Source organism: Lissotriton helveticus, chromosome 2_1 (genome assembly GCF_964261635.1).
Source record: "Lissotriton helveticus chromosome 2_1, aLisHel1.1, whole genome shotgun sequence".
In the NCBI taxonomy this organism is placed as follows: domain Eukaryota; kingdom Metazoa; phylum Chordata; class Amphibia; order Caudata; family Salamandridae; genus Lissotriton; species Lissotriton helveticus.
In genome coordinates, this window is record NC_136059.1 from 1,802,142,247 (window position 1) to 1,802,148,364 (window position 6,118).

The 6,118-nt window shown below is 47.1% G+C and overlaps 1 pseudogene; it reads right to left on the reverse strand.

Moving 5' to 3' along the window:
• Positions 1-5,394: 5,394 nt before the first annotated feature.
• On the reverse strand, positions 5,395-5,549 carry LOC144820914 (5.8S ribosomal RNA; annotated as a pseudogene).
• Between the last annotated feature and the right edge of the window lie 569 nt (positions 5,550-6,118).

The following is a 6,118-nucleotide window of genomic DNA, read 5'->3' on the forward strand; positions in this document are numbered from 1 at the left end:
GATACTTGGGAATCTGCCTGAGCCAAAACTTAGATGAGCTTTGAAAAGCAAATTATGACTGCTTGATGACTTGGTTGGAGGAGCAAGGGGAGGCCTGGACGGAGCTCTCTTTATCACATACTGGGAGACTAGTCATCGCTAAGATGGTGGTGCTCCCCAAATTTCTGCACCAATTCCTAATCTGCCACTGCCATTGCTGGTGTGGTTCAGGAGTCAGCTTTGGTTGCACCTAGTGACCTAACTTGGAGCCTAGGATAAGCATGGGAGATACTAACTCTCCCTTCTGAACAGGGAGGACTGGGAGTGCTGGATATGGATCCGTATAATTTTTGCACCCAGGCATAGTTTATGCATTACTGTCGCTATCCTATGCAGCTCCTGGCACACACAGCATCTGAACATGATCATTTGGCTCCTTATTCCCTCCAGATGGCAATTTACCTTCCTCCCAAGTGACCAAGGATGGCGATTGACACTGTGGCCTGCATGGTATGTGTATTGAGTGAACTGAGGTGGTGTGATTGAATGAGCAGCCTATTCGCCTCTTTGATTCCGCTCACTGGGCATCCCTCTTCGCATATCCCACATGATTCTGGCACCAGTGGTAAACTACATCACTTACAGTTGACACCCATTGTAGCCATCTACTAGAACAGAACCTTCATCTTGCCATAGTAGGCCCTGTAGGGCCCTGATATTGCTGGACATGTTCAAATATTACCAGCTGCGTGCTGCAATTCGCGTACCCCATGACTCATTTCCAGCAGCCCGCATACGTTGCAGGTGCTTGAGATGACTCTTATATGCCCCTCACCACGCAAACTGATCAAAAGGCTGTACGCCGGCAATCAAGAAACTGTGTCATTCGTGGTGCCTGGAGCAAATCAGACATGGTCTGCTGACCTTGCGACCCCCTTTACTGAAGTCCAATGGAAGTTTTGCTGCACTCAGTCTCGGGCACATTCACCCAACTACAGGCTGAGCCTGGTCCAGTTTGAGTGTCTTCGCAGGCTATACCGCACTCCGGAATAAAAGCAAAAGATGGGTCTGATTGATCATGCGCATTTTTGCGCTGTGCTGATTTTATCCACCTGACGTAAAACTGCCCAGAAGTGGAGTCTTTCTGGCTAACCATCTTTGATAACATTGACAAGATTATTGGGCATACACTCACGCTTTCCCAGAGAGTTGCACTATTGGGTTACTCGAGGAATAATTCCCTAGAGGTGCACAAGCTGACCACACTCTTACTACTGCTTGCAAAGCTTTAGGTGGCGATGCATTGGGGGTGGAGGCCATTGCCACAGAAGATCGGATGGCTTTGCAATGCAGCCTACTTTCAGGAACAATTAACAGTGCACTGGGAGCTGATACCTGCAAGATGGCGCCCAAAAGACATATGGTCCCACTTGGAGATGTTCCTAAGTGCACATATCGCAGAAGTGGGGAAGGTGGCCAATCAGAACTGATAGGTAGCCGAACTCTAGACTGCCCACACTGCAGCGAGTAAAGCTCCTTAGGCTAATATGTCTATCTGCTTAGTGGTGTGCTCATTGATTTACCTTTCTGCGCCCGTCTGGAGTCTATCTATCAGGTAACTTGAGCCAGTTCTCCCTTGCTGACTGGCCACTCTTCTTTTCCTTCCCTTGTCCCCCTGTTGTGTTAAAGGGAGGTTCAGCATTTGCACTGCAATTTATCTGCCAATACATTATTGTTGTATCAAATTGTACTGATTTGTTTTTCCTTAAGGCATGTTCTTAATGCTGCACTTTTCTGTACTGACTTAAATTCAATACAAAGAATGAAAAAAAAAGCAACCAATAGAGTCCGATGGAAGACCCATATATGTAGAATCTCCAACCTGCAACAAGAAAAGGTATGTTAAATGGTAGGCAAACAAGTAAAACATTACTAGGAACTGCATGTGTCCAATATCATTAGGAACTGCAAACCAGAGCAATGGAAAGAGAGATATAGTAAGGGTGAGTGATAAATTCCACTCTGCCGGCGGAGTTGGGGGAGTTTTGGCCACTCCGTGTTGCACATGTAACAAGGAGTTCTGGTCCATTTTCTTCCAACCCCCACGTGGTGGAAATTTTACTCTTGTACGGGTCGCCAACAGTAAGTTGGCGAATGACAATTGGCATCCTCTAGTGCGATTCTTGAGTGCTAGGAGGGCACCCTGTGATGTTTACTCACTCAGACATTCGCGTGTGGTGAGAAATTTGACGCTCGAGTAGAAAATGTACACGACTGCCAGCACAGAACCAGCAACCTCTGGTGTGCCTTGTGGTGCCATTCATGCTAATTTCGGAGTGCACAACATGTTCCCAGCACTAAAAATCCACAAAATGTGCTGAGGTCTGCCTACAAAGAACTCTGTGTAATCACACTGGGTTTTCATGCAACTCTGTGGAATTCTGCAGAGTGAAACTCCGCAAGTTTCACCCACCCCTCATATATAGTACTGGGGCAGAGGCTCCCGGTGTCTTGACAGTGGATATGTGGACAAGGCAGGGGCTTGTTTGAAATCAAGACTTATTTAAGCCACAACATGCACTCCCACATCAACCAATTCAGATGGGCTTATCAACATTTTCCTTCATCTGTGATTCAAAAGTATTATCAAGAAAGATTATCAATTATGCAGGTTTCAAAAATCTGGCAATCGCACTTTGAAGACAATCCTGAACTTAGATGGGCCTACAAAAGAGTGCTGGATTACTCATTCTGCAAGGGTTTTTCTGAGAGCCAAGAAGCCCTTCCTCTTCATGACAGTATGCCTTGCAAAATCCTGAGAGATTGAGATCCTGGTGCTCTTCTATTGGATTGACTTTACTTTCCTTACATGTGCCAGAATCAAATTGGTGTGTTGGTGCCGAAGAGGTTTAAAGATCAGAACTCTTGTGGACATAGCAGCCTTGTTTTTTGAGTTGGTATCCGGTGAGATTGTTCAAGTTCAAAGTCTGTCCCTAACGAAAGATCCTACCATTGTAAGCCACTTTTACAGAAAGACAGCCACAAAGGGGGCTTCAGATTGTACATCTGGAAGCAGAACAAAAATCAGAAGATTGCTATGCCTGTTGCAATCTTCCAAATAAGTAAATTCTGATTCAATTGAGTTTATCATCATATCGGCTCTCACCAGTCTCTTATGTCGAGCCAATATACTGTCTTCCACCATTCCAATTCTAGACTCTGGGCCCAATTACGATGCAGGTTGGAAATTGTCACGACCGAATGGGTTTGGGAATGGTTTCCAACCGATTCGGGAGAGTCTGACTGACCAAGTACAATGCATCCGGATGCTTTCAGATACGATTCCCATTGACTTCAATGAGAGACTATGTTCCAACCGAATGCATAGGCTCCTATTGAAGAAAAGGGTTGCTGGGGAAAATCGAGCAAACTGTGGCGGGCACCCCCTGGTGCCTGACAAACTGTGCATGGCTGGTAAGGGGGGACCCATGGCTGACTCCCAAAGCCCGATTGGCAGGGCTTTGGGTGCAGACAGGCCAGCTACGGGACCCCAAAGTCTGATTCTGACTGCTGATTCAAGTCGGACAGCACGATTTTGAAAGGCTGTCCAAATCCAGCATTGTACTCGGTAGTTAGGAAATGCAGCCCGTAGAGATGTACGATTCTGCTCCATACAGCTCAGTCATTCTGAATGCCTTTGGGTTCGGATTGGGATATTCCTAATGCCTAACTCGCATCTTTCTCAGTTGATAGGAAACCTTTCCTAGTCAGTTGGCAAGAAAAGCTCCTGATGTGATTACGACAGAGCAAATTCCATTAGGATGCCTTCCTAACCGCATCGTAATTGGGCCCTCTATGTTGGACATCCTGAGATTATGGTCTTCATGATCCTTGGGAATCCCTGAAACCTCCACTTGGAAGAGATCGGTCTTCCGAGTCCACCTATATAGTAAGCATGGGCGTAAAATTTGTTCCGCTCGCGGGTTTTGTGGATTTTCCACACTTTCGCGATCCGTGAATCGCGCAAAATCGCGGCAAAATCCGCGAATCCGCGAGCGGGACGAATTTTGCTCAGGAAGCACTTACAGAGGTAGAGCAGGTGCCCAAGTTGAAGCTTATATCTTTGTAACCATTTACAAAATGGTTACAAAGAAATTAACTTCAACTTTGGCACCTGCTGTAACCCTGTAAGTGCTTCCTGAGCGGCGCCTCGTTGCCTACTTGCAACTATTCTCTGACCCTGCTCTGACCTTCGAAGCAGGGTCAGAGAATAGTTACAATTAGGCAACGAGGCTCCTGTCACTAAAATTAAACCTCAGCAGGAAGCACTTACAGATAACAGGTGCCCGAGTTGAAGCTCAAATTCAGTAACGCATTATAATCAGCCCAAGAATCTAGTGAGCACGGTCAATGCTAGGCAGGTGTGCTTTCTCCCCAGATCTACCGTCTACAATTAGCTTTAATCCGTGATGGGGGTCTAGGCATCCACGAGTTTCTCGAGCGCAATCCCCCTGTACTTCAAGTGACCAGGAGGCTGCTTTCTCCTCATCTGCTGTGCTGATCGGCCTCTGACCTTTATAAACAAGAGGCATGTGAACTCGCACAGAAGCCCGGCACCAGCCCACACACACTAGGCTATGCAACCTCTTCCCGCCCTTTCCCCCACTTTGATGGACAGCTCACTCGAGGGACCTCGGCGCCTATGGGCGCGGTGGCAAAGTTACAGACACATGGGATCACTGGAGACAACTCTTCTGGGCCTTTACGCAGCTGTAGTGTAGGAAAAGCACGATACATTTACCCAATGAGGTAGCACTTACTGATTAGCCAGTAGAAAGTACTCCAGTTAAGTATGGTGCAAATCGCAAAAAAATCTGCGATTTCGTGGGAAAATCCACAAATTCGCTGATTTTTTTGCGATTTCACGCGAATTCGCGGACCGCTGATTCGCAAAATTCGCCCATACTTACTATATAGCCCATAAGTCGTTGAGGCACAAAATATTCACTTAACTTCAAGCGGAATCAACATCACACAAGAGTGACACAGTCATCGATCCGAATGGGCGTAGTGGACCCAAGCCGTGCAATGGGAAATTTCATGTATTAGGTGCTATGTAGGAGAATGAGGAACCTAGAGTTTAGTTTTATCCAAGGCAGTGAGAGTGATGAAAGCGTAAGTGTCTGGTGGGTTGGTGAAAGTGTATTCGGTGTTTCAAGTTTTCCAGTCCTGTGTTGTGTAAGGCTTTATGTCTGTGCGTATGTGCGTGAGAAGTTTGAATTGGTTGGCTGTGATTGTGATTGGGGAGCCAGTGAAGCTTCATGAGGTATTGTGGGATGCAGGTGTCGTATGGGAGGTCAAGTATAAGTCCTAAAGCATCAGTCTGGAAGAGTCACAGGGCAATAGACATTTACGCAGCCCTCAGACAGGTGTAGCCCTGGAAGGAAACCCAGAGCTGAAAGGTGTATTCAAATTGTTGATGATCAATGTGTCATGCAATTCACATTCATTCTTGCAGCTAGCTACATTCTTCATTGAGGCAAAAGCTGAGTGATTCACTGGTAAGATTCACAGGCAAATTTCGCAATGCTCATCCACCTATGGGCACAGGAGAGGTGGGAAGAAGTCAGAACCAGCCATTCACCGCCTGGGCAGCGAGACAGCCCAGCACCATGAACCAATCAGAGGCACCGTTGGGCAGAGAAGAAGGTGGCACAACGCAGGAAAAGAAGGAGGCCAAGGACAGAAAAGAGAACAAATAGGAGCCAGATAACGCTGTGATGGAGGTGGCGTGCACCGCAGGAAAACCGAAGGAAGCCACCACCTGAAGCGGAAAGTCCGAAGGGAGACGACAAACACGCGGACGAGACGAGTGAAGATTAGAGCGAGGCCTAGAGGACTCCCCTCGGAGAAGCGCAGATTGTTGCCGTAACTCAGGAGAGTGGCGCTGAGTGTGCCCCAGTCGGAACGGAAGTACTAGGGAGCCAGAAGGCAGGGATCATAGTGGGGAATTGCAGTTAATGTTGGTTGTCTTTTTTTCTTTTTAAAAATGTTTTTTCCCCACTGGCATGCCACATCTGCAGTTGATGATAGTGTGAGGGCCCAAACTGGAAAGACCACTCAAGCTCAGGTCCAGTAT